This window comes from Oxyura jamaicensis, chromosome 1 (assembly GCF_011077185.1).
Source record: "Oxyura jamaicensis isolate SHBP4307 breed ruddy duck chromosome 1, BPBGC_Ojam_1.0, whole genome shotgun sequence".
NCBI lineage: Eukaryota > Metazoa > Chordata > Aves > Anseriformes > Anatidae > Oxyura > Oxyura jamaicensis.
The window spans coordinates 26470024-26497921 of NC_048893.1; the positions used below are offsets into that span (position 1 = coordinate 26470024).

The 27898-nt window shown below is 36.6% G+C and overlaps 1 protein-coding gene across 6 annotated transcripts in view; it reads left to right on the forward strand.

Moving 5' to 3' along the window:
- The window catches only part of TFEC (transcription factor EC), a 138095-nt gene that overhangs the window by 54178 nt on the left and 56019 nt on the right, over positions 1 to 27898 (forward strand). The window contains exon 1 of one of the 6 annotated variants that reach the window (XM_035311267.1): positions 17393 to 17491. The exons of 3 other annotated variants lie outside the window; for them this stretch is intronic. The gene's annotated coding sequence lies outside the window, so the exon portion shown is untranslated. Of the gene's footprint in view, positions 1 to 17392; positions 17492 to 20448; positions 20555 to 27898 lie in introns of those variants that run through there. 2 more of the 6 variants (XM_035311275.1, XM_035311280.1) reach the window with 2 other exon arrangements.

Sequence of the window (27898 nt, forward strand, 5' to 3'; positions counted from 1 at the left end):
AATTTAGTGTTATTTTCCAGCCATGATAGTTTTCAAAGCAATGCAACCAGTAGAGGTTGTTAAGTAAGCAAACAAAACAACAACAACAAACAAAGCAAAACAAAACAAAACCACAATGACCTCCACATCGCTAGCATTCCACATCCACTTATTTCACTCAGGACTGCATATTTATTTTGAGATTAATTTTGTACATGTAGTGTACATTTGCCAAACTCTTTTTTTTCCTATTTAAATCTTCAGTTCCAAAGCTATGTTTTAATCCTATTACTGCTAATTGAGTGAAGTCTGCAGTCTTTTTGAGTTAGGTGAAGTTCAAGTTGTAATTGGTATCAAAGAAAGGCACAATGTAAGAATTGAATATTAATATTTAACTCTTGCCATTTTATTATTTCCACTTGAAAATCACAGCAGTGGTTAAAAGACCTTTTTATGAGTTCATGAGGGTAGTGAATTGGAGACTATGGGATGAGATTTTTCATTCATGCAGCAAGATTAACAAAAATTGCTTTGTAAGATGTGTAAATGAAATATTTTACTGGTGCCCAGTAGTACTGGTTATAGCTACAGGTCTCTTGGTATTTCCATTATGAAATTTTGTGTGTAGGTTAAGTAGCTGCACTGCAAAATTTTGCTCAAGGCTAATACAGCATACAAGAATATAAGCCAGGAGCTATTTTGTTTTGTCTTCCATTTAGCCCTTTGCCCTTGGAAAGTGTACCTGGAAAGTGTATCAATTTTGGCTAATGTTTTGGACTTGAGTACTTTTAAAATGGCTGTACTTTTAAAGCAGAGCATCTGATAAGATATACATACAATGATGGATTAGTTGCTTATGACTGAAAATTAGAACAAAGACCACCCAGGACAAAGACAACCCCTTTGATTTCAGACCCATAAACAAGTTCATTTGTTAGCCTAAAAAGAGATGTTCAAAGAAATAAATGGTTAGTTTATCCAGAGATCATAGAAATTAAAATAAAAATGGCCACTGACTTGTTGGCTTTGGAAAAAAAAAAATCCTTAATGAAAAAAACATTTGGAAAATCGGTTAATTAGGAAGCTTTGTAAGTTTTATTTTTTCCATTACTCTGACTTTTTTAAGAACTGGGATTCACGGGTTCTTGCTTTTATCATTCCCACTGTGCATATTTGCTATTGTACTCTTTGAATTGCTATAATCAATAGCTATGATTTGAAATCAAACTGTATAGAGACCACAGCAGAGGATTCATTCCAGCAGCATGGTAGATGCAACTGTAGCTCTCAAAACTATATCTTCCTGAAATATCACTAATATCAGAAAAAAAACAACAACAGTGATTGAGAGGAAGAAAAATGATAAGAATAAATGCTGGAAGCCAGCATATACAAGCAAGAGATCAAAATATAGAAAGGGAGAAAGGAAAAAAAGATGAAAAATTAGGCAGAGAGAAAAAAATTGAAAACAACAGAGCAAAAAGAATACAGCTGGAAATACTGCATCTCCATCATCTACTTCACATTAGGTGGGACAAAATGTGATAATTGTTGTTCATTTTTTTTTCTCCTGAAATTGTTGTCCATCATATGAACTCTGCAGACAGTCCAAGCAAATCATTTGGCCAGAATGTGTAACTTGCAATGACAGCAGAGCTGATTCCAGAGTGAGATATTTGATTCTAAACACTCACTCTGTGCATTGTGATTTTGGATCAATGTACAGATAATTAAATCTGTTTTTTATTATTATTTCAATGCTAATTTTTCATTAATATTTTATGTTACTTTCCTGCAGAGTTTGTTGCATTGATAAACCTTGTGAGGTCAGACCTAAACTCTGGTCCATTCAGATCTGATCTCCAGAACAAATCTCAATGGCTTTCTAAAACAAATTAGAGCTTTTTTGTCCTTTTTTTTTTTTTTTTTTAAAAAAAAAAACAAAAAAACAAACAAACAAACAAAAACCACTGAAACTAAAACCGAACCACGTGGTAAATATAACCTTTTAACATTATTTTGTTATTTTGTGCTTTTACAAATCATAGGAATATTTCTAAAGAATAACAGACTCCTCATTTTGATCATATCTTAATCATGAATAACTGAAATGTGTCCTCCTTTTCACTGGAAAAAAATTTTTGTAAGACTCAAATTGCAGTTATAGGCCAAAGGATGTAAATAATTAGAAATAAGTCGCACTATATCTTGAGACAATCTATCGTGTCTGAAACATTAAGAATGAAAAAAATTGAATTTACCATAACCATTTCCAACTGACTTGTGAGAATCTAGTCTCCAAACAACAACAACAACAATAACCATCCACTTTATGCTACTGAAATTGTGGATTTTGTGGTTTAAATGTTAAGATTAATAGTTTTAAGATATTTCACATAGAGTGCCTGAAGTATGATCCAGTTCATCTGAACTCCAAACTTTATTCACTGAATTTTTGCTTTAGTTAACAATAGCCTTAGAATAAAAAAAATCAGTTCATAGTTTTGGGGTTTGGGCTCATTGTCTCCAGCATTCTTTCCTATCTAGTTATCTTAAGTAATTGTCTGGCCCCCACTGACAATTTGACCACATCAGATAAATTTTAAAGTCTCTCTCCTCACTGTCTCACCATAAGGAAGGTGCCACATTTTACAGGTGAAAATTTGAGATAAAAAACACTGATTGAGTTTCTCAAAGTATAAGGCTTAGCCTCCACTAATACCTGAATGGATCCAGATTTTTAGCATGTAAATATTAGACATCTAATTAAAGTTAGTTGCCCAAATCCTTCTCTGTGATCAATGGGAAGAACGAAGTACTTCTGGAGAAAAATCAATAATTTCCTGCCTTTATAAAATGTGTCTCAGGGTGTCAAAAGGTGAATCACACTCTGGAGGTCTTTTCTCTTGCCATTGTCCAAAAGATAGACTTTTCTTAACTTGGACAATATAGCACTCTCTTAAAGATGAATGTCATTTATGATGAATGCTCAAAATTATCCGAGGACCCATGTTCAAGGAGAAAATTGATCAAGACTCTTTGAAGTCTTTGTGTAGCAGGTAGCCACTGAGTCATTCTTGCAGCCCAGGTGATCATCAGTCAGTCCTCTTCTCTTATATCCAGATGAAGCACAAAGTCTCTTCTACCCTTAATGTCAGCAATACTTCATTTTTCACAGCAGGCTCAGCACCTACTACAACAAATACTGTTCCACAGATGACTATGGGATACTAAAAGTCACACTTTAGGAAAGTAATATGGGCAAATTTGTGATCTGCCTGACAGTAAGCTCATCTTACAGCTTTCTGCTTCTCTCACTGGTAGAAGTAGGGCAGGGCTGAAGGCAAATGCGATGCCTTTCCATAAATAATATAAACTATTCCATGTTAGATGGTGTGAGTTAATTATTTGGAATATTCATGATTTAAAATGTTTTCCACAGTAGTTTAGCAGTAAAACAAATGTAGCTTCCCTGAGGCTGACTAGGAATTGCCCTCCACAAACTGAAAGACCTATGACCAGTTCCAAAACCCACTAAAAACAATGTGACTTTGCTGAGGTTTACTTTGGGTCAACAAAAGCAGCATTTTATGTGTGTGTGTGTGTATGTGTTAGTGCGTGTTAAAATAAGAAGAATCATCCTCCAATGTTCAAAAAGGAAAATAACTCTGAAAACATTTCATGAACATCCTATCCGGTGATACTTCCCAGAGACTTGGTATGATTAACATACTGTGCTGATTTGTATTTTGAAAAAATATTATTTAAAGTAATAAAAAATGCTATGGAAAATAGCATTTTGGATGATAGGTAATAAAGCTTTATTATCTTTAGAATCTTTATTACTTCTTTAAAGCCCCATGTCTCTGTGAATAAACTGAACACACAAATGAAAAAAAACAAAACAAAAATGCATACAAAACTTTTCTGTACTCTTATTTGAAATCTTTATACCAAATCAGGTCTCCATGTGTACAAGGCTATTTTAAGCCTTGTACTTTCTACCAAAAGTGCTGATGACATTTCAGAAGTGATTCCCTCACTGCTGTGCTACAGTTAATAGGCCACTCTTGTGATAACAGCAGTTTTCCTTTAAAAATGTGATGATCCTCCACAGACATAAAAAATCTTTCTCTTTATTATGCCTATTGATTAAAAACAAACAAAACCACAACAATTCTAAAGCACTTCTCTGTGGAACACGGACTTGGAAGAAATGAAGGTTAACTGGAATTTATTCTCAAAAAAAAAAAAAAAGAGAAATAAGAAAAATAAATAAAATAAAATAGAACCTCTATTAGAAGAGATGGCCTAGCCTCTTTCTAGTCATTTTTCTCCTTATTGTTCAGTATTACAAAATATATAAAATACATATCACCCCCTCCACATGAATACATACCTATTTAAAATATCTCTTATGTGAATGTATAAATCTGTGGAAGCGTACATAGAAGTCAAAATCTGTGAGGAGTGGCCCATTGCAGTCTCCATGACTTCAGCTAATCAATGAGTCCCAAGTTATGCAACAAATTGGTGAATCTGTATTGTTTTTTTCATTCAGCCATAATACCTAAATCTCTCTGATGTGTCAACAACATTAATGTATTTAACCTGAACTACACTATCAATTATTGTTTTCTGCAGTGATTTCTTTCACAGGTGGAAGATGAAAGTGGATTTTCTTTACAGCTTTATTATAAAGTTCCTCTGAATATAAGCATATTCTTAGACTGTTATGCAGTTTCCCTACTACCATTGTTGGCTGCATGCAGCCATTCGGTTCATTGGCTTTCTTTACAGCTCCAAAGTTCATCGTGCATGTTAGATCTTTCAGAAATATCCATTCACAGAAAAAAAGAATTTTCCCAAGTGAAATTTTAATGGTACTCTTCAAGACTTAAACAAATATAATATACATCTTTCATTAATTATGTTTCATTAATGAGACACTAAAATTTCTATTGTTAGGTGCTAGTCAGCAATTAGATCACAGAAGACATTGACAGTATGTTCGAACAACTCCTAATACTTCGGAAACTTATTGGTTAATAAGATTTGAGCTTGAAAATCCATGTTAGTTTTAATATCTGATTTTCTTTTCTTTTTTTTTTTTTTTTTTTCCCTGCGGTATTTTTAATATCAGTGTTTTACTGCATCTTCAATACACACCCCTTGCCTAAAACCTTTTCTAACCTTCCTTCCTATTTTCTACATATTAAAACCACTGAATTTATATTCATAATCATAAGTATTCTTACCTTTCAGTTAATGTTAACATTAGAGAGTTGTTCCACAAGAATTCTGCACGTTATGAGAAAAGTCAATGTTTTTTCAGAATGATGAGTTTTGCTTATTATTTCTGTATTATCTCACCTTCACATCCTTGCAGATATGTGCTTCTGTAGCTTGTAGCTTTTCTGGGATTCAAAGGACATCATGGTGACTCCTTAACTCCTCTGAAATCAGTTGAGAGTTTTGTATTTTTGGTACAGCCCCCCAAATCCTTTACAATCGAATTAAATAAATATATTTTATTTTCATTCTTGTAAAGGAGTATACCATGGAACTCCAGTTTTTCTGCTGTGATCTCCCAGGGGGAAAAAGTCAGTGGTGCTCCTTTAGCTTGTGTTGTATTAAATAAATGAGAGCCTATTGAATACGCTTCATAGTGAAGCAGTGTTCCAGGAGGTTCTATTTCAAAGTGGCATCCATCACTTTTCCAAGGGCGGCAATATTTGTTCATTTTTAGTACAGCTTCCTAAAGAAGCATGTCATTTTATGATGGCAGTTGCCACCTGTTTGTTCATCATCAACCTTTCTTTCCTGCCATCTCAATAGCTCTTGAGCCTGCAGGCCAATTTCAACAGAATTGCCTTCAGGTGTTATGAAAAGCCATGAGTGGGTAATGGAAAAAAGCATAATTTGTACCTGGGAGAGGGAAGGCCCTTAATGACTCCACCACGTATGCAGAGACAGGAGTGAAGGTAGTCATTGTGTGTGGGACCATGGGGCTGCTGCTGAGAAGTCCAGGTGTTGCCAGCTCCCTTCCCGAGAGCAGATGTGAATGCCCCTTGGAAGATGCTGTGTGGTGGCTGTGAGAAACTGTCCAAAATGGGGGATCTGGGAAAGAAAGCTTTCAAGGGAAGTATAACAGAAATCCGCAAGAAGCAGAACTGTATTTTTTTCATTACACATAGAACAGCTTGTTAATATGCATCATTCAAATTATGCTGTGTATGTATAACTCTGTCATGAGATAAGGGGTGACTGCTATATTTTATTTATATTTCTTTAGCTCTTGCTCCTCTTGAGGCTGATAGTCTGTGTCTATTTCCGTATTGCAGGTTGTTAAGGTAGTGTAACAAATCAATGCTTTTGACTTGTGTGTTGAATTTTGAGCCAGGCTTTGTATTTAGTTGCTATGCTTATAATGTTCCCCGTGTGAAAATAGACATCCTTTTCCTTTGAAAACTTGAAGTGCCTCATTTACTTCATCAGAGTGCTGTGCAGTACAAAAAGTTAATTGAAAATGTCATTATCTCCTCTAATGCAGAGAAGTAATTAAAAAATAATAATAACAATAAATTCCTGTAATTATGGTTCAAGCCAAATTCATAACAAATGATGGTATTTTAAAAGTGGAAAACTAGGCTTTTTCCACTGTTAAAATAAGATATCCTGGTTATTAGCTAAGAGAGAGGATCTGAAAACAAGATGCAATTGCCAGGTAAAAAGCTCAGTTTCTGAATCACTTCACTGAAAGAAGAAAGATGCATTAATGTGACTTGTTTCCAAATCATATAATGTCCTTGCTGTATTTAGCAGACAGCTAACATTGATTTCAATAGCATAGCAAGATTTCAAATTAATAACTTTTTATAATCCTTACTGTATCTCCTTTAATGTATTACTGAGTAGATATTTGTTACCACTTTGGAAAATGAGGCAATATTAGCCTAATAATGCACAGATAAAACAGGGGTCAGAAACTCAGGCTTAAGTCCAGTAGGGCACATAGTCAATATCTGCGTGCAGCTAGGAATCTAGTTGAACATAACTTGTATTTATTTATTTTCTTTTCCAAGCAGTTTTGCTTCTGCTTGTGCTTTGCTTTAAGTTCAAAGCAATTGCTCCTGTAGGATATCAACCCTTATTTCTGGTCTTTGCTGTACTGAATATCTAGTGCAAGTTCAGCTTATATCATTGCTCTTGGAGGCCCCTTATTAAAGTGTTCTGAATTAGGAGTTAAATATTAATATGTAAGCTGCAATAAACCTATTCACATATGAATTTCTATTCTTCCATACTGCTTTATTTGTAGAGAAAGGAGTCTAGGAGACTTACAAACTTACCTGCCAAACATCAGATGAGATCTCTGAAAGATCTCTGCATTGGTCTGCTCCTATTGAATTTATCAGGAATTGCTATTGACCTCAGCAGCACAGCACTTTCAGAAGCCTCAGCCATGACTGAAAGAGGCTGTTGTCAAAAGTTATTGGCTAATTCTGGTTTCTTCAACCAGATCAGGGTCCCAGCGTGCAAAGTATTATATAAGTGAACCACTTCCTTAAGGACTGTACAGCTGAAAAGGACTTTACTGACACCTTGAACTTCTAAAGACTCAGTGTCAAATCCAGTAATACAGGAAAAAAAAAAAAAAAAAAAAAAGATAACACTAGAGTGGAGAAGATAGCAGTAATTATTCAATACAGATACCTAAGTTGTATGTTTAATTGTTGTTGGCAATGTCGTGCTTCCCAAATTAAGAAAGTAGTTTCATCTATGCTCAAAGAGGTGTTCCCTGAAATAAAGAGCTGTTCCGAGCTCTGGGGCTCACTTCAAAGATTATTATCTGCTGTTGAAGTGCAGCTGGCTGGGGTTGTATCAAACTCCAAAGGCAGCAGCATGTGAACCAACCTCTCCATTATGCTTAAGTATCAGACTCCTCCATTGCTTTTAGGGCTTTTCTGATAAGGCCTGAAGCAGGTTGGACTTAGAAGTGCCTCTTTGCAGGCATACTGGGGGTTCTGGAGAGTCCTGAAATCTCTCTGTAATGATCATGTCTTCCTAATAAAACCAGACTTTGTGCAAAGTATTTGGGATGTGATCCTTCAGTATAGAAAACTGAGATTTAGAGATTCATAAAAACCAATATCAAGAAATTATTTGGTGCAGAGAGCCTGTTTATTCTCTGCCGTCTTGCCCCAGAAGTAATTTCATCCATGCTTTAAATGCTCTGATGTAGTTCAGAAGTGGAGCATAAACAGGTATGGTTGGACACCCCTTCAGCTAGGGTGTGTGATATTGCTTTAATTTAGTAGCAACGCAGGTACTCATGCCAGCTGCATTTTTCAAGTGAGAGAGGAGAAACCAATGGGAGAAAGCAGCTACATACAAATCTGTGGACAGTTTTTTTTAGTGAGTAGCTCTCTGAAGTTAGATCCTAGAAGACCAGAGCTTCTGTTAGCCCCCTCTACGTCATGACGTTCCTCAGCACAGCTGCTGAGGAAAAGTATAGGGTGGCTCCCCCTCTTATTTGATATATGCAGCAACATGAAGGGATTCAGAGGCTGTTTCTTCCAAAATTAGTTTTCTAATTTATGGATTTGACATAAATCTTTATCTCTTTTAAGGAATAATTATTTGGGAACACTTCAGCATTTTGAACTTTTATCTCTATAGTATCACAAACCCAAGTCTGCACCATTGACTCAAAGTGTTTTTCTTTTTTAGCATTAGATAACATTCTCTTATTTCTATAATCTGCCTTCATTTTCAGATATTAAAAAATTACTGTTCTTTGAAGATAAATAATTCAATATCTTGATTGCCTAAATATGTTATTAATGACAAAGAAACCTTATGTTAGGTCTGTTTCATGAGAAGAAGTCTAGTCATGGAGTGTGTAAGGTTCATATTTTATGCTTGGGCACAACTATGTAAAAATAAGTTACTTCACAGAACTCTGTTATCATTTTAGTTTTGATGCTAATGTAGCTTATGAAACCAAGTTTGAGAGCAAATACTTAATAAGTATGTATTAATGGATGATGAGTTTTGCATTAGTCCAGTCAACAGGTCAGAGTAAAAAGGGAGGTCAATTTTGTCATCTTGTTTAGACCAACAAAGATCTTTTGCACAGCTTCCACCTGAAGATGGAGCTTGAGTGGTTCTGAATATAAATGCAAAATATGACTCATTTCACAGAATTATTATTAACAACTTTCCATTTGGACTTTCTGTATAGGGGAAAAAAACACACTATCTTAAGCTTATTTAGATTCTTGTGGCAGAAAAATGAAATCTATAAACAAATTTTCTTTAATCTTCCTCAGCTGCCTTATGCTCCTGGGTGTTTTACAGATTCTTATATAAGACTCCTGTAATTATTGAACTGTTCTTTTGACCTGGTTGCTTGAAGGATATTGGATTTCTGTTATCTGCAAATGGAGATTAGCAGTTAGATCACCTGAAGTGCTAAAACACTGCTTATTTTTTTTAACCAGATTTATTACAAAATCACTTTTTTTTTTTCCTGACTTAGACTTCAGCATTTCACATTTAACTCATTGTAATATCAGTTCAATATAATTCAAGGAAGACATTCCCTGGGTAATATTTTATTAAGCACTCTTATGACTGCCATACGGTATTATAAACAAACTAGTTTCTCTGAAAAATAATTAAATAGCTGGATAATTACTTAGGTACTTAATACTAGGGTTTAAAATAATCCCAGCATGCTCTCCCAAAACTGCTGTTTTCTGTTAATCTCATTGATTACTTTCTTAAAGAACCTCTTGTTCTGTGCATACCGAATCTCAAAGTACCCTCTGAGGACCCAGTTTTGCCACATTTCTTTAGCTTCCTGCTTTTCAGGTAGAGTCCTTGATTTTATGGTTCCCAGACACATGGTAGTCACTGAAGAGCGAAAACTACTGAAATTGCCTGCGGTGGAAGTACTTAAAAAGTAGGGTGTACCTAAATGTGAATTGGTTTATGCCTCTTCTATTTTGTGCCCTCACATTCTTGTCCCAGACTCCTGTTTTTCTAGGGCTGTAGGAGTAGGAGTGTGGGTATCTGTGGCAGAAAAATAAGTATAGACTTAGTAGCCAAACTTAGGAAATGGACGTCTTTCCTATTTTGGATGAAAATGAAGAGATTGCTATTTATGCATTTTTTGGAACTAGAGGTCCATGAACTGAGATTGCAGACAGGAACCTGAGCTTTGACCTCACAGAACAGAAACTTTTCCCTTCTTCGTATTCTCATGATTCCTTTTTTCTTATGAAATTGTGGACATGGAAATATTGCAAGCATTAATATCAGTGGAGGAATATGATTTTTTCTTTTTGTTAACTACAAGACTATTTCTAGAAATTCTCTCAAGATATGAAGAGAGATATACTACTCAATTTAACAAAGGTCCTTTCTGACAGAGCCAGAATGGGGATGTGCAGAGAGAAGAATAACATTCTAAAATAATTCTAATTTTTACATATGCAATAAAAGTCCTAGACGCTATGCTTGTAAATAAAGTGACAAGCATGTAGGGAAGGAAAACAGGGTCACTATAGCCAGTGGCCTCCACAAAGAGAGAAGAAAACAATTGTAAAACATTATCTATCCAGTTCTTAAATCTTCAGCCTCTGTTTTGCAAGCTTGAGTGAAAACATTTTAGGCAAAGCTTTAAAAGAACCTGGAAGACTGTACAAAAATGCCAAGAATTGGATTAATTGGCATAATATAAGGTGGCTGGGCACAGCTGGGGAAGTGTCAGTGTAGGGAGAATCCCCACCAAGTAAGACTGTCTGTGCAATTAGCTATCTGAACTCTAACCCTTCCAGAATAATTAATGAATAACAGAGGGGATCAAGACAAAGACACAAAGTGATTTGGTGGGTGCTAGCAAGTAATACATCAAAGAATGCTGGTAATTGGCCCTGTGGCTTTCATTCTTTGCCCTATTTCTTTCAATTCATTGACTCAAAATAATGGGTTCAGGTTCATTATCAACAGGTTTTAGCTGCAAGAGCACAACACTTCAACAAAGCTATGATTGTAGCAGCACTGGTGGTTAAGTAAAAAGTTGTAGACTGTAGCACGCTCCCTTGAAAGGGAAAGTAGCAACGTAGTCATAAGCTTTGTCTTACATGAAACTGTTGGCATTCACGAATTTGCTCTGAGTTTTCTAAGACTTGGTTGTCACTGAGGTTACAATGCTGGAGTACAGTTGGTATGGACAGGTATGTATAACTCCACTTTGAACCATATTTATATCAACTGCATCTATATTCTGTTCCTTCAGCTGTAAAAATTGAAATTGATTTCTTGACATCATGTGTCACATGTACATGACATTATTTGCATACTAATGGAGACAGTTTAGAGGTGCTTCCCCCCCCACTGTTTTTGGAAGTATTGCAGTAAATGGAAATTGAATTATTTCTAATCCCTAAAAATACCTTCTCTAAAAAAACTTGGGGGGAGGGGAAGGGGGGGGAATTGAAGATATTTAGGCCTAAATCAGAAAGAGAATCTCCATTATTATATTTTGTTTCTAATCTAAATGCTGTTGTAAGGTGTTGATTTAACTGATGAGGATGTATTTAATTAATTAGAATAACTTTTCATTAAGAATAGAAGAAACAGCAGAATATTTTTAGCAGCTTCTTTAACAGTCATCACCAGTGAATGAATGTTGTGTACTTCTGCTCTGCTGTTTCATTTTGCCATCATTATTCCTCCCTGTTTACAGGCTGTAACATATATTGCTTATTATTTTTCTTACCGTCACGCTAAATAAAATTGCATGTATACTAAGTACATATACTACTGGTTAAAAACTGCCCTTTTAGTTCAGTATTTGAGAAAAATTAGAAGTGATTGAAGTACTAGAAGCATGATTTTGAGAGCAAATGGATGTAAATTTTTTTTCTTTAAGTTAAAAGACACTATTTTGAATGTGGGTTCACAGAAAACATGTAAAATGTCATAAATATTTAAATCATCAAATTGTGCCTTATAATCTTATGGGCACCAATCTAAATTCTTCCCATTACCTCTGATAAGTTTGTTAGAAGGCATCTGCTGGTATAATTATGGTCTCTCCAGGTGTTACAGGACAGATTTTGATCTCGATTGTATCACTGTTTTTTTTTTTTTTTTTTTTTTTTTTTTAAATATTTTGAATGAAATTAATCCAGAATTTCATCTCAGGAGCACCATACTTTGTAGCTGTGAAATATTATACTAAAATCTTGAATAATAAATTTAAAGTTCCTGATAAAATTTGTGGCATGATTTATAAGTGTATAAATACAACCATAAATAGAATGCATAACCAAAAGTAGCACCACTTTAAATGCACTCTTACTGCCTAAAATAATGTCATCACAGATCTGTATTAATTTTGTATTAATGTATTAATTTTATGCTATTATCTTCTGTCATACAGATCCATTAATTCAAATCCATAACTTTCTGTAACTTTGCCCATGCCATGAACAGAACTGTTTTGGTTTTGGAAAAGCAAAACTTCATTAACACATCTAAATTGAATAGTTGTTTTTGATAAATTCTAAGTAACATTTCTTGACATACATATATTTTTTGTAAAGTTTTAATATTTATAATAAGATACTGCTCGCACTGATATTACAAGCCTAGTGTGAAAAAGAATGATAGAATGTTTGCTTTTCCCTTTCCCTGATTCCAGCTGATTTTAGTAGAGGTTTCTTGTGTAAACCTCAGCATGACTTACTATAAGAAACACTCTGAGACAATTTCAGGATTGTTGTTCTCTTAAGCTCAAATTCTAGCTCTTATGGAGGCTTTTTTTTTATGGCAGAGAAAGACTTCTCCATCTGCTCACCTGGGAACATGGGTGCATTAAATATATCTTCACAAAAAGCATTAAAATGGCAAACAAGCAATTTGTAAACAAGTATTTTAGTCTTGCCTCTCTTATATGTTGTTAAAATAAATAATTTTTATAATATTTCTATTATGAGAGTAATACGGTACCTTCTATCACATATAATTCAAGATCCTGTGTTAGCAAAATACTGGTTGATCTTGTCCCAGAGGTTCTTACATTTTTTCATAAAGTTTCTCCTTTTGTATAAATTTACCTTCAAGTGAATAACAAGACTTTAGGAGAGGAGGAAAATCGTTATTAAAAATACACACAGACTTGATCAAAATAACTTTGATGGCTAGGATGATGAGAACAGTCATTTTTTTCCTTTGACAGGTATTTTTTGGTCTGAGATTTGAGGGCACTGATATTGATTTAGAAAGCTATGTGGCTCAATTTTAAATGAAATGTAAAAATTTTCCATTTTCTCACCTATCAACCTCCATAAAAGAGTAGCTGCTCTTGCAGGCAAAAACACTGTTCTCACTTTGGGAATCACAGTGCACTTATTAGGTGAGGCTTAACTAAACATCTTCCTTTTATGTGAATAGGAAAGAAGCTCTGTCTGTAGTTAGTGTAAGAAATCTGATTTTAGCATCTGGATGCAAGTCTGGATCCCAGGCAGGGATTTAGGTTTGGGTCCCATTTGAGGCCATTCTTTCATGTGGGTACCCCCTGTTTTTCTCTTCTCTCCTGGAAGTGGCAGAAGGATAATCCTCACTCCTCCTTCCCCTTATCCTTCAAGCAGCTCTACCCCTAGCCCTGACATCTACTCCTCTCCAGAGAAAGCAGCAAGCTGAATATGCCTGGGCAGTTGCTTGGACCCTTACTATCCCACAGGAAGTGTTCCAAGAACACACAAGATGCTCATACTTTCTACCACTGATGATCAAAACTGCTCTTACAAACTGAAAATGGATTAGGTTTGATGACAGAACTACCCATATATGGGAAAGGCAGAGGAAGAGGAGATAGTCCTGTCTCTCAAACATGCTCAGTTCCTGTCTTTCACTGAGAACAGGAACAACTCTAGGCTTTTAAGGAGGTTTAGCAGATGAGAATTAGGACATAACCCATGTCTTGCTTTCTAATAAAAAGTACACGAAGGCTCCAAAAGATAGGGGAGTCTTGGCTGGTTACGGTTAGTTCCTGTTTCATATGCTGACCTCCTTGGAAAAGAAGTCTCTATGCCTACTGTTCCCATAGGAAGGGACCGGGGCTGGTTCCAGGCTGGCTTGCAGTCAGGGAAGTCCTGAAATTCTGTGCAAGTCCCTATTTCTTGCAAAACAGACATCTCAGCATTCTCTTAGGTGTCTGACTAAAAAAAGGATGTTTTCTAGAGTATGATATTCATTTGGCTGGTATTTATGTGCTTGAATATCTCAGAGGTTGTAAAATTAGCAAAATCCAGACACTTCTAGGATGTGATTGTATTACCTTTGGTTGATATGGTTTCATTTGTCCCATTTTCTATTGTACAGTGTCTTACCAGGATTGTGAGCAAAACATGGTTTAAATGGATTTGGGAGACAAAAGAAAACAAAACCTCTTTTTTTTTTTTTTTTTTTTGGATTCTTAGGTACAAGTTCTGGAATAGATCACAGAGAAAAACAGAATGGCAGGGAGTATAATCTGTGTTCATGGGTTTTATCCTAAACTGTGTTATATACCAACTTTATCACCAGCTCTCTTAGAGGTGTCCTTCTCAAAGGACAAAGCTTTTTGAGATTGCTAGATGAAAGGTTTGTGTAGCAGCAATATATTACAATAACACTATTTTAATTTAAACATTTTTATAACAGTGAAAAAAGGAATTGTTCATAGCTTGGGGAGGGAAGGAGACTATCTCTTGTCACTACTGTTTGTACTTGCTCACAAATGAATTCCTTAATCAAAAAAATAAGGAGTCACCTCTGAACTTCAGAGAAGGTGGTGGCAGGATGCTGGTTGGGACCAGGATGCCCAAAAAGAGTCCTGATTTTCCATTTCTTATGGAAATCAGTGAGGTGAAAGCCAAAACCAACACACAATGTGTCAAAGATCATATCAAATATTTTATCTGCTAGCAACATGTCAGTGGCCAATGAAGAAGAGACTTATCCATCTCTCCTCTCTCACTGAAGGCCAGACCTTCCATCTCTGTCCCTATTGCCACCATGATCACCTCCATGATGCTTATGTTGTCCAGAAATGTATTCTCATGAAAACAAAACAAACCAAAAAGACCAACCAAACAAACCAAAAAACAGTTCTGTGAAGGCTGTCTATTTTTAGAGCTTTGAATTCTTACATTTTCAAGTGCCTAGAGGGGAGCTAGACTCTCCCAGCCCAGATCAAATCTCGAGGGAAGGCAAGCGTAGGCCCCATGAATTTTAATCACAGAATCATTAAGGTTGGAAAAGACCTCCAAGATCATCTGGTCCAACCATCCCCCTGACACCAATATCACCCACTATACCACATCCTCCTCAAGCATCATTTCCAACATTTCCTTAAACACCCTCAGGGATGGTGATGCCACTACCTCCCTGGGTGACCCATTCCAATGCCTGACTGCTCTTTCTGAGAAGAAATGTCTCCTAATTTCCAACCTAAACTTTCCCTGGTGCAACTTGAGGCCATTGCGTCTAGTACTATCACCTGTGAGAAGAGGCCGACCCCCAGCTCCCCACAGCTTCAGTTCAGGTACCTGTAGAGAGCAATAAGGTCTCCCCTGAGCCATCTTCTCCAGACACAACAACCGCAGTTCCCTCAGCTGCTCCTCACAGGACTTGTGGTTCAGGTCCCTCAGCAGCTTTGTAGCCCTTTTCTGGACATGCTCCAGGGCCTCAGTGTCCTTCTTGTAATGAGGGGCCCAAAGCTGAACACAGTACTTGAAGTGTCGCCTCACCAGAGCAGAGTACAAGGGGATGATCACCTCTCTGCTCCTGCTGGTTACACTACTCCTGATACGAGCCAGGATGCAGTTGTCCTTCTTGGCCAGCTGGGCACACTGCCAGCTCGTGTTCAGGTGAGCATCGACCAATACCTCCAGATCCTTTTCCTCTGCACAGTTTTCAAGACACTTTCCCCCAGTCCTGTAGTATGGGGTGGTTGTGACCAAAGTGCAGGACCTGGCACTTAGTCATGTTGAACCTCATCCCATTGGCCTCTGCCCATCAAACCAATGTGTCCAGATCCCTCTGCAGGGCCTTCCTACCCTCTGTCAGATTGACACTTCCCCTCAACTTGATGTCATCTGCAAGCTTACTGAGGGTGCACTCAATTCCCTTATCCAAATCATCAATATTAAGATATTAAAGAGGATGGGCCCCAACACCCACCCCTGGAGAACACCGCTGGTAACCAGTTGCCAGCTGGGTTTCACTCTGTTCACCACCACTCTCTGGGCCCAGCTGTCCAGCCAGTTTTTAACCCAGCAAAGAGTGTACCTGTCCAAGCCATGGGCTGCCAGCTTCTGCAGAACACTGTGGGAGATCTTTGTTTTGTTTTGTTTTGTTTTGTTTTGTTTTGAATGGAGGCCTCTTTGTGATCAGAGGCACTATTAACTTCTTTCAGTATTATTACTACAAATTGTGAGCTGCTGTTTGAACCTCAACTGCATTGCTCTTGTTTTGTTCAATACACCCTAAACTTGACTGTGACTGTAAGATCTTTCAGAGTATTTTATCATCTTTCAAATAAAGATGATTAAAACAGGAAAATAAGTCACTAGTTGCAGCTTGCTGTCTATCATTTCTTGTGTATTCTAGTTCTCACCTCTCACAAAGGCTTAGTTGAATACTTTACTCATGTTACATGGGGAGTAATGCAGTGTGAGAGAGAATGGGTGCTCCCCAAAGGCGACTCAGGGGTATAAGTCCATGTTTGAAAGTATTCCCTCATAGTAGTTACAGCAATTATAAAAACTGTGCTTAAAAAGAGACAAAATTTACTCCCTCAAGGCTTTAGCATATAGGCACTATAAAAAAAAAAAAAAAAAAAAAAAAAAAAGGTGGTTCAGGGTATGTAGAATGTAAGTTATTCATAATTTGGAGAAAATTAATGCATTACAAGACCCTATCCTGATTACAGAACTTTTCAATCTCAGTCCAAGATAAACATGTCTTCAAAACCACATACACCTGAGTTGTCCTTTTAAATACCCAAAACCTTGATCCATATTCAGGTCTTTTTTCCTTGAGTCTGCCTGCTGTGATGAAAGAGTCATCTCATCTTGTATTAATTTTGTCTTCGTACATGGAATATTATTATGTTATAGCTTTTGGGTCTGGTTTTCAAATATGTTTCTGAGAATGTTAAATCTGTTAAAGTAATAGCTAAACTTTCTAGCTTGCTTGTAAACAAAATGCTTTGTTTGTGAGATGAAGATGATATTACACAATTTAGCTGTGAGCAATTGTCTTTAGCAGTTGTAGAAAGTCAAATACAGAACTGAGTTTCTTGTAGTTCCTTAAGAAGCAAACCTTGTCCCCACCCTTTATAGGGAGGGAAGCAGTATCTGTTAAACCCTGGGTGGTTTCTCCTCTCTGCCTTACTGACCTTCTTCCATCCAGCCACTTCTATCACCCACAGTATGGGTAAGGAACTAGGGTGAGTAAGGAAAGTATCTGGCTTTGGTGACTGTCCTGTGTCTCAGAAGCAGGGAAGACTAGCTGGCAGGGTCTAGCCTGGTTTCAGAAACCACAGGAACAAGAGGTAGGGGTAGTGGCAACCCTGGGGAGAGCGTGTGCACCCAGCCCCATGTTTGGGCTGAGAGAGCAGGAACTGCACAACAGGGCTTAACTGTATAGACATTAATAATCAATTTTAATGCTCATATTTTAGCTTTCATTGAACTTGCAGGCTTGCAGTGTGGTTAATTTATTTATTTATTTATTTATTTATTTTGACAGGAACTGGTTGGTTAATGTGATATTTTCAATGCCGTCTGGATTTAGACTGCATTACAATTGAACTATTGTACTTCTATAACCGTAGCATTGCACCATAGCTAACCAGGTTTAAGTTGGACCATTGACTTAATATACTGCTTTCTGAAGAGACACTAAGGTTCCATTTCCCCATTTTCTAAAATTAAATTTGTTGTAGTGCATAAAACAGTACATGCTCTTTACTGCTTGACTATATAGGTCAACCCAACAAGACCTGTTGGGTTGATGTTTCTTCAGGAAAAAAATATAGGAGTAGGCTAAGGAGCAGCCACCTCTCAAGTCTCAGGTTATACATGCTGTAGGAAATCCTTGTCATTTTCCTCATTTTCACAAGATGTTTCAAAGCCTGACTTTTTCAGAGGGTGTTCAATCCAGCTGCACTCCTGTGCATAAGCAGAATACCCCTCTTCACTGCCTACATGGCTGCAAAGGCTGCAGGGAATGAGACAAGATGTTGCAGCACAAAATCATTTTCCTCCTTTTGGGTGTTTAATGAGGTGTGACTTTGAAATTAATAGTAAATCTGTTCAACTAAAGCAAATTCAAACAAATTCAAATAAAACTTTTCTTAGAGTTCTATTATTTGTTCAAACAGCCTCACTGGCTTCTATATTAATGAGACTTCATCTGTTCTCATGTCCATGTCCAGAAGTCAGATGTGTTAGCCTGAGTTTCTAATGTCAGGTTGCCTTTATAACAAATGGAGTAGAGCAGAAAACTCAGGAGACCTCTGTGCTATCTCCAGGTAGCTGTCTTTGGCAGGTCAAATGAATCATCTCCTAGAAACTTCTCTCCAGTAAGAGGATCATCTTAGGTGGAAATGTCTAAATTAGAAGTCTCTGAATTTTGGCAAGATGAATCCTATCAGGTTTGAAAGAAATAGGCCTTGCCCTGAAGAATCTATTGTTTATCTAGGAATGGCAAACAAAACAGATGCAGAAGAAGATGCCACAAAGAGGAGGCAAGAATCACCCCCAGATGACCCAGCACCACACTCACTGCATGGAAATACACCCTAGTCCTGAGACAAAGTTCTTTCATTTATGTTGGATTCATTTTAATCTAAAGTCTATCATTAGTTTTAGCATGCTCCTCCAAACTTCCTGGTTCAGCTTATTTTAAGCAGTAGCTGCAAGTTTGGGGGTGGGGATGGGGAGAAAGAAGGAAGGAGAAGAGATGTCTCACACTTTACAGTATAATCTAAAAAAGGAAGTGCTTGAACTTTTGCAAGATAATCAGACCCTCAAAAAAAGTACAGCCTGTTTTGCAGCCAGTCTGGAAGCCAGTTTCATGGATGCAGAGAGATAAATGCAGGTATACTACTAAACAGTTCAGCCACTGCTTTTACTGCAGCTGCTCTCACTTGTACAATTTTGAAAATGGCCACAGGGATACAAGGATGTGTATGACAACAAAGACATCTTTATTTTTTATTCTTATTTAAACTAATGATGAGAGTGCTGTAAGGGGAAATTTACAATCTGTAGCTAATGGGTTGTGGGTTGGAAATGTGAAAAGACCTTTCAGATCACTTTGAACTTTTTCTCTTCTCAATTTATATTGGCTAGATATAATCAGTATGCTTGATAAATATGAAATATTCTTCTACTTTGGTTTGGTTTTCAGGGGTGTACTTTTGAAAAAACAAAAAAGAAGGAGAGAAAACAAACAAATGGGAAATAATTCCAAACCCTGTCAATTCACCACCCAACAGAAACGTGAATGGCAGACCCAAAACATGATAATTAGGAATGATTTATAGAATGAAATGGAATGAAATGGAATGAAAAGAAAAGAAAGATATTGATAAAATGTAGTAAACATCAGTATTCTGGATCCTTAGTTAAACAAAATCTAATCTGTGAATCAAGTAAATTTTGCTTCTTTGTTCTAAAACAATTATTCTAATTAAAAACTTAATTTTTTATTCTTATTATTACTGTGTGCTAACTTTCACCAAAATTCAATCTCCGGGCTTGGCATCTATTAAAAAAAATCTAAACTTATGATAACAAAAAGTAATGACTGTGAGCAATAATGGCATGACTCAGACTATTGTTTCTTAGAGTACAGTATCAACTCAAACAAGGGGTGACTTCTGTTTGGTTTCACTGGCTAATGTTAGGCTATGTTTCTTGCAGAACTTTAGTAAAGGCAGATGAAATTTTTGTATAAATTATGATTCCATATAAACTTTAATTGAAGGGATCCAGATATTCAGGTACAGTGTCTCAGGATTCAACGAAACAACAAGTTACAGCAAAGCAAGTCATCACAGCTAATGTGACCAGCGTACAAAGATGGGTGGTCATTTACCTTACTTATTTAAGATAATTCCAAGACCATATAATTGATAGCATCTTTAGCTCATTGGCAGTAACATAGTTAATGATGATAAAACAAGGTCTTTCCACTGCAGTGTGGGGAATTTTCAAGTTCTCAGTCTGTAAATGTTGCAGAACTTTTAGGTTCATAATTCCCACTGCCAGTCTTCATGTGATTATCCACTGCTGGTATCTGAATGGGTGGCGGACAGGTGTGAAGCCAGTACCATACAAAAAGGAGCTGCTTCCTGGTCCATCAGAGCAACCATGGGCAGCTCATGTTGACTTTGTTAAAAGTGTGCCAAAGCACTTGGGAGAGTTTTCTGATCCCTCAGAGCAGATGATATTGGGCTTCTTCAGAGTACTCAGGAGCTGTCTGACACATCCAAAGGCTTAAGGTCTGAAGTCACTCTTTCTTAAATGAATCCCTGAGGGAAGCCAGAAACGAAATATTGGCTATCTCTCCCGAGGAATAAATCATTCTGGGAGTGTCTGTGTCTCCTAGAGTTAAAGGGACTCTGTGTGTTACCCTAGAGCCTTCATATGTTTGATTGACTCTGCAGCTTCTTGTGCTTTACAGGAAAGTACTTGAAAAAAAGATGTCCAACCAATTATAAACACCAACAGGAATTTTAGTTTATCTTTATAGTTACTAACATGATAGCAAGTTGAAATATTCCTACTTTCTAACCAAACTGAATTAATCAAATTTATCTTTTACTTTGATGCTCACAACTCATGTTCATTCTGCAAAATGCTCAAAGGGTTAAGCTAAAGATGAAATAGCACACAGTCGTGTGCAGGAGAGCCTCCGTCTCCTCCAAATCATATTTAAATGATAAAAAGCCTTTCTACAGGGTTAGATCCAAACTGTGGAGTTCCTGTTACATTTAATAATGTAACCTCATACATAATGATAAAACTTAATTATTGTAAATTCAATTTTTAGAATTACCAGAATTATTTATGTCAGAAAATAATTGAAACATTTTATTTTGTTTGTCTGAATATTGTTTAAAGATTACTATTTTTATGCACAAACATTTTTCCCCACCACCACCATAGGACTTCAATTTTAAAGATCTTTCATGTTAATTCTGTTGGCTTCGTTATTTTTCTCCACATTGCTATTTCTGAATTCATACCATTGCAATTAGATTTTATTTTAAATTTTAGCTGAGGAGAATTTGTTACGTTTGTATGTTAGGGAACAGTGCCCAGAGCTTGTGACAACGGGGACAATCATGGTTTCATATTTGGAAAATGTCAACAACTTTATTAAATGAAATTAAATAAGTTACCTTCAAAGACATACATATTCAGCAGCTACTGAAACTCTGGGAATACCACTGTTTTTTATCTCCTTTTCATCAAGCAGGTGCAAGGAGAACTGTCAAGAAAATTAAAAATATAATATAAGCTTTGTTATTTAAGATTTGTGAACATAACTATATACACCTGTGGAATTCGTCACCGCAGATGGGCAGACTTTGTATGAGTGAGGAATATTCATACGTAAATGTTATGGAACATTAAAGTAAAACATTTTCGGAAAGCTCCTGTTCAGAGCTTCCTGTTTCACAGTCACTGACTTTCATCTGGGAATTGCTAGTCACTGACTCTGAGCTCAGTGAATCCCTTCATTTGGATTGGCTGTACAGTTGCTCAAGTGATATATAACTTCCTTTCCTTTTTCTGAATACCTGAAAATGGTCACTTTTAAGACAAATATATGTGCTGGAATACTTCTTCTCATTGTTATGTTAGCTTAAGCTGCCTAAATTGATCCTCATTTATCAGAAAACCCTTAGGAACTTAAGGTTAATTCAACAAACCAAACTTTGATTAGAGACATATATATTTAATTCATGAGACAGGATTAAGACACAGATCTACAAAGATGCTTAGGGTATATTTAAGGATCTATTTCTACTGGCTGCCATAAAATTTGGGCATCTAAAGATGAGTGATCCAGCCTGGGCATGGAAAACAGATTTCTTGTTCTGATGATGTGACATGACAAACTGTTCTTCAAATTACATAAATGCCTTTAGAAAATACCATTACAATTGATAGAAGTGATACTTCAACTATTCTCACAAAGACGATAACATAACGCAATAAGAACTCCTAACAAACTGCTTAACTATTGCAATCCTCAAACTAAGTAATGGTGGGATTGAGAATATGCACAAAACTGTGACAAAGCCAGGTAGTCACTGCAGACAGCATCAAAAGAATTCTAGTCAGTCAGCATCAGTCACACTTCTTTTTAAATATCAACACCTGACTCCTCTTTCTACTGACCCTCACATTTCCTTAAACTACTTGCATCTGTACAGAACACGATGTTGCAATCAGAGGCAGGATACAGGAGATCTTAACTTGGGGCACTGATATTAACTTACGTTTCCTTTAATGACCTTTGTTCCCTGACTATATATATATACGTTATATTAAAGCAAAACAAAACAAAATGTAAATTTTTAGATTTAAAAATATGAAACAAACAAAAATAATCTGACTTTCATTTAAATGTGTGAAAATTATCATGCTAATTAGTATAGTTTTGACCAAGCACAAACTCCCCATGTACATGAGTAGAGGTCTAGGAGAGCAGAAGCCTGTATTTAATGCTAGCTTCATGTGCTATATCTACCATGACCTTTAACATCTGAGCTAAGATTTATTAATTTCCAAACTTTCTCCTCTAAGCTTACATTTAGAAACCTAGATAGAAGTGTTCCCGAGAGCTGCCACTCTCTGTGGTACTTGGTAGCCTCTATGCCCATCCATGGTGGTGTCTTTCTATTCTTACAAGAAGCAGTTCATTTACACTGAAGGTCTTATAGGAAAAAGGGAAGCATACTTCTTTCTGGGCATGAGTCTGAATATTTTGCTCCACTGCATCTGTGTGAAGTGCACTGATCTACTACTTCAAAAGTGATGTCAGGTTTGTTATTTCCATGTGTCAGCCAGTATATAACAAATACTGAAGACTAACAGTGTGCTTGCTACACAAGAGAGAAAATCTCCTTCCCATTGTTGTCTGTTCAGTCTGTTTAGTAGGGGTACCAAAACAGCCTGTGAAGTTTTTACAGTTTGTTTTCACTGGGTAAGAACGATGAATTTAAAATGTTCTTCATAGTGCCTGACCCACCTCAAAGTTTCAATTGCATGAGGAGTTGGTGGTTCTGTGCATTTACTTCAGGTATTTGGGTGTTTTATTTAGGTATGACTTATGCTCATTAATGTTGTGTTTTGCTCTTCTCTTAGTTGCATTCATGGGCTGATCAGTAGGGCTGGTTCCTCCTGCCCCACTTTTGTTGTTTACAGAGTTCTTCTGATGGAAAAGTGGTAAGAATGAGCAGGGAACTAAGTTTGTAATTTGAAACACAGAAAAAAAAAAAACAGACCTTTTTCTAATTTTGAAGGAAAAGATATTTTAGAAATTTCAGTAATCATAACAGAACTCACTTTTTCATTTAAGGATGTAAAAATACATGTGGAAACCAATAAGACTGATTAGTATAATGAGATAAGAAACTCAAGAATACAGAGAGTTTTGAGATAAACTGCAAGCTTTTTTTTTTTTTTTCTTTTTCTTTATATTTTTTTCTGCTCTAAAAGTTATGTGTGTGTTTGCCCGTCTATACAAAGGTATACATGAGAAAGAAGGCCAATTTCTTACACATGTATTTGTCTATTATATACAGATTGTCTATAAGGTACCATCTAAGGTTATCATTTCATTTACTTATTCTTTACTGGACGGGAAAATGGGAAGGATATTTTGTGCTTTGCAGCTGAGTAAAGGCCTGTCCTACAGCCTTGTTATCTCCTGTTAAAGAATGTAATGTCATGGTAGTGTTGGATCTGAAAAGAGGGCCCGTACAGGAATGGTATTTGTGCAGAAGGTCAGAATAAGAGAAAAAGCTATCAATAATAATAGACACTTTGATTTATACAGAATTGTTTATTAGATTTTTTGGTATGAAAGATGATTGCATAATGATGTTGTTGCAACTTAATTCAGTTTGGTCAGTCATAAGGAGTAATTCTGATCACTGTGTAAGATCCATTTAGAAAAATATATTAAATTAATCTCCTGAATGCTCTAAATGTCTGTTTGTCTGCCCTTGCTTTATTCTCAGGGAAAGAGTTCTCATTTGGAAGGAGCAAAGGTGTAGCAGATGTCAAGTTAGGCACTGACTCCTCAGCTGTATGATGTCTTAAATTCCTTTAAGGACATGAATTCAGACTTCCCTCATCTGAAAATGAAAACCACCATCATTTGCAGGGCAATTGAGGTTGCTAGACAGCCTTTTTTCCCTTCTCCTTCCACCCCCTCCCCCCAAAAGGCAGGAGCTCATATACTCTGCTTTCTACAGAATAATAGGAGCCACAGCTTGTTGCTTTCTATGTTAACCACACTTTTTAGAAATTCATCCATTTTGATGTATTCATTGCAAGAATGTGAAACTTTACATGACATTTGGGATCTAAACTAACCTATAAATGGATGCAAATATATGTATATTTTTGTCCTAATCTATTTAAATCATAGAATCATTAAGGTTGGAAAAAACTTTTAAGTTCATCTGGTCCAGCCGTCCCCCTACTACTAATGCCACCCACTAAGACATGACCCTAAGTGCCAGGTCCAACCTTTAAAGAGTGCTATTGTTTCAGAATTCCTACACTGAAAGATGCAGGTCTACAAACCGATTGGAAAAGCTATCTGAGTATATGAACTGGTTCTTAGACTCTTTCTGCTATTGTGCAAATGCTGCATAAGGTGGTGTGGCCCCACTAACTGTGATGTTCCAGGTGGAGCCTGAGATGGGATGCAAATGTTCCAGTGTCTGCCTCCCTTCTTCTATCTGTCTCACTTTCATGAGCAGTACAATTCATACACATTTTTTTTTTTTTTTTCTGTTAGAACAGTTGAACAGTTGGTGCCAGCCTACATAATGGCTAGCTATTCTAATGGCTTCTTTTTTTTTTTTTTTTTCTTCTTCTTCTCTTTTTTTTTTTTTATTATTATTAACAAAAGCACTCTGAATATTCATAAAAAGTTGACATTATTTCATTAGCATTTGCAGTTGTATGTGTAAGCCTACTGAAAAGAGTATCATGCTCTCTGCTGGATATCTGCATGAATGTTTCTAAAACATGACTTCCCACAAGCACAGAGGACCAAACAGCAAGGCAATTAGTCAGTACTGAATGTGTAATCCCAGTCTCTCGCTTCTTCTCTCTTTCTTGTTAGTTCAGAGCTGTATTTATTATTACTTCTTTCAGAAATCTGTGAGATCCTAATCTAGCTCTCCAATAGATAGACAAAAATGGGTGTTTGTCAAATTTCTCAGCCCTTTTGACCTCATTTTTTACAAAAAGGTCTTTATATATTGGATTTTTATCTGTATTACAGAAACAAGACTTTCAGAGTTTATTTCAAAATCAGAGTTGCACTCCAGGAGCTCAAAATTTTCTAGTCATGTTCAAAAAGCAGAAAATCTGACACATTGTAAAGCTGGTAATTATAACTATTGGTTGATTGCGCCTCCTGAGCAACTAGCGACATGGGGCAGAGACTGAAATTTTGTTCTGAATTTGTGAAATGCATACCATGAGGAACGTGTAGTACATCACAGGCTCCTAGGAGCAACATGGTTACTGAATGTCTGTGCAGTGCAGCTGGGTGGATCAAGAGGGTTGCAGGTGCTGGTCTGCCAAGATGGAAGAGAGAAATGACAGTGATGGGCTGGAACCCAATTCATTCTTTGCTCATGCTCTGCCACTGCTGCTATAATGCAATAAATAAAAAATAATAAGGTTAATAGACAGCTTTGGCCTGCTGATATTTTGAAGTAGCAGAAATGGATGGAGAGCTTGGAGATCTTTTGATGAGAAAGTTAGGATGGACAAAAATCATCTTGTGTTGGGCTATTAAAAAGAAATCCATAACTCTCTGCTGTAGTGAGCATTAATCAGCCTGGGGACCTTATCCATATATAAGTAAATGTCCTGGGTTTCCCATGAGCTCCAAAGTTATGCTTTCAAGAATAATAACTACTCTGTGATTTTTGGCCTCCTGCCACAAGATATTCTTCTGCTCTCTGGTGATGTGGGCCAGCTACTGCCAGCCTCAAACACACCCTTACTCACTTCCCATCCTGACAAGGAGAATGCCCATTTTCAAAAGAAAAACAACAGAAACAGCACAGTGAAGACAAATTGACAGATTTTTTCTACATTCAACACTTTCCAGTAAAACTCCAGCAGCTGAGATTTGTGATTCTATCCATTATCTCCATTTCCTATGCTAATTTTTACCCATTGCTTTTCACCTCCACATGGATTAGCATCTGCCTATGAACTTTCAGCCTGCAGATCTACATAACATGTTGTAAGAGCTGCAAAACAATATAAATCATCTGAATTCAATCTGAAATACAAATCATCTTACACAGTGACACATCACTGGGAGGTGAACCAGACTTAGGGAGGAGAGTGATGCTGAACATTTATTTGTTCTCTCTTCCATGTCCTGCCTGACCAGGGTTTAGTGGATCCAGCAAATGTAATTGTTGTAATAATGATCCAGAAGGAACAAATTGCAAGAACCAGACCCAGATTTTTTTTTTTTTTTTTTTTTCCATGTACTTTTCTCATTAACTAAATAGTCAGATCACTTATTATGGAAATTCCATATGCATATTCCCAGGCATTTCTGTATGTTGTCTAGCTGCTACAAGGGGCTAGCATCCTTCTAAGTCTCAGTGTGACAACGTGGCTCAGCCTAGGCTTTTAAAATAGATGTGTATTACAGAACTGGGTTTTAATCCCAACTACACCTGAATTGGCTTTGTATGGACTCTCAGGTGCCTTAGCTGTAAAACTGGTGAATAGTTGTGACTCCCCAGTGCATGAAGACTTTTTGCATCATAACAGCAGTGAGCAGTAGCAAAAAATTAGGAGCAGTTGGTTCCCTAGCAGGGATCAGAAGTCATGGTGTCTAGGTTTGGATTTAGCTGTAACTCATAGCTGACTACTACTGCAAGAAGTGGGATAGAGTCTGTGTCTACCAGGGTAATTTCATAATCCATATTTTTTCTTATAGCAGACTGCAAAAGCCATAAATTTAATCAGAACAGGCAGCTGTGTTCCACACAGGGGTTGGGGTTAGGGTTGAGGTGTGACTGAGTATGATTCATTTAGAACTGTATTTTATCACATGGTGTTGGCTGTGCTACTTCTACAAACAGAGCTTTAAAAATGAAAGCTTTAGGGATAAATAGAAAAAAACAAATAACAGTTTCCTGATAAGTAAAGCCAAGTTAGAGATTCCTGAAATATATTTGGGAAGTAGGGTTGACAAAAAGATATTTTGTGGATACACTCCGCTATTTCATAACACACTTGCTCTGAGCTACTAGAGCTGCAGTTATGCTTTGTTAGTCCAGATTCTGGTGCTCTGTTCCCCAAATCTCAGACAATCATAAAAGTAGAAAGGAATAAAATGACCTGTATATTTTTATTTATATTAATGATACTGACTATAAAATTACTTGAAAATTTAGAAAATTCCAACTTATCAACACATGTAAATGGGCTTGGCTGTCTTTGACTCCACAGCAGCTGCATTGATTGACACCTCCTACAGACCTGCCTATTTTATTTTATTTTATTTTATTTTATTTTATTTTATTTTATTTTATTTTATTTTATTTTATTTT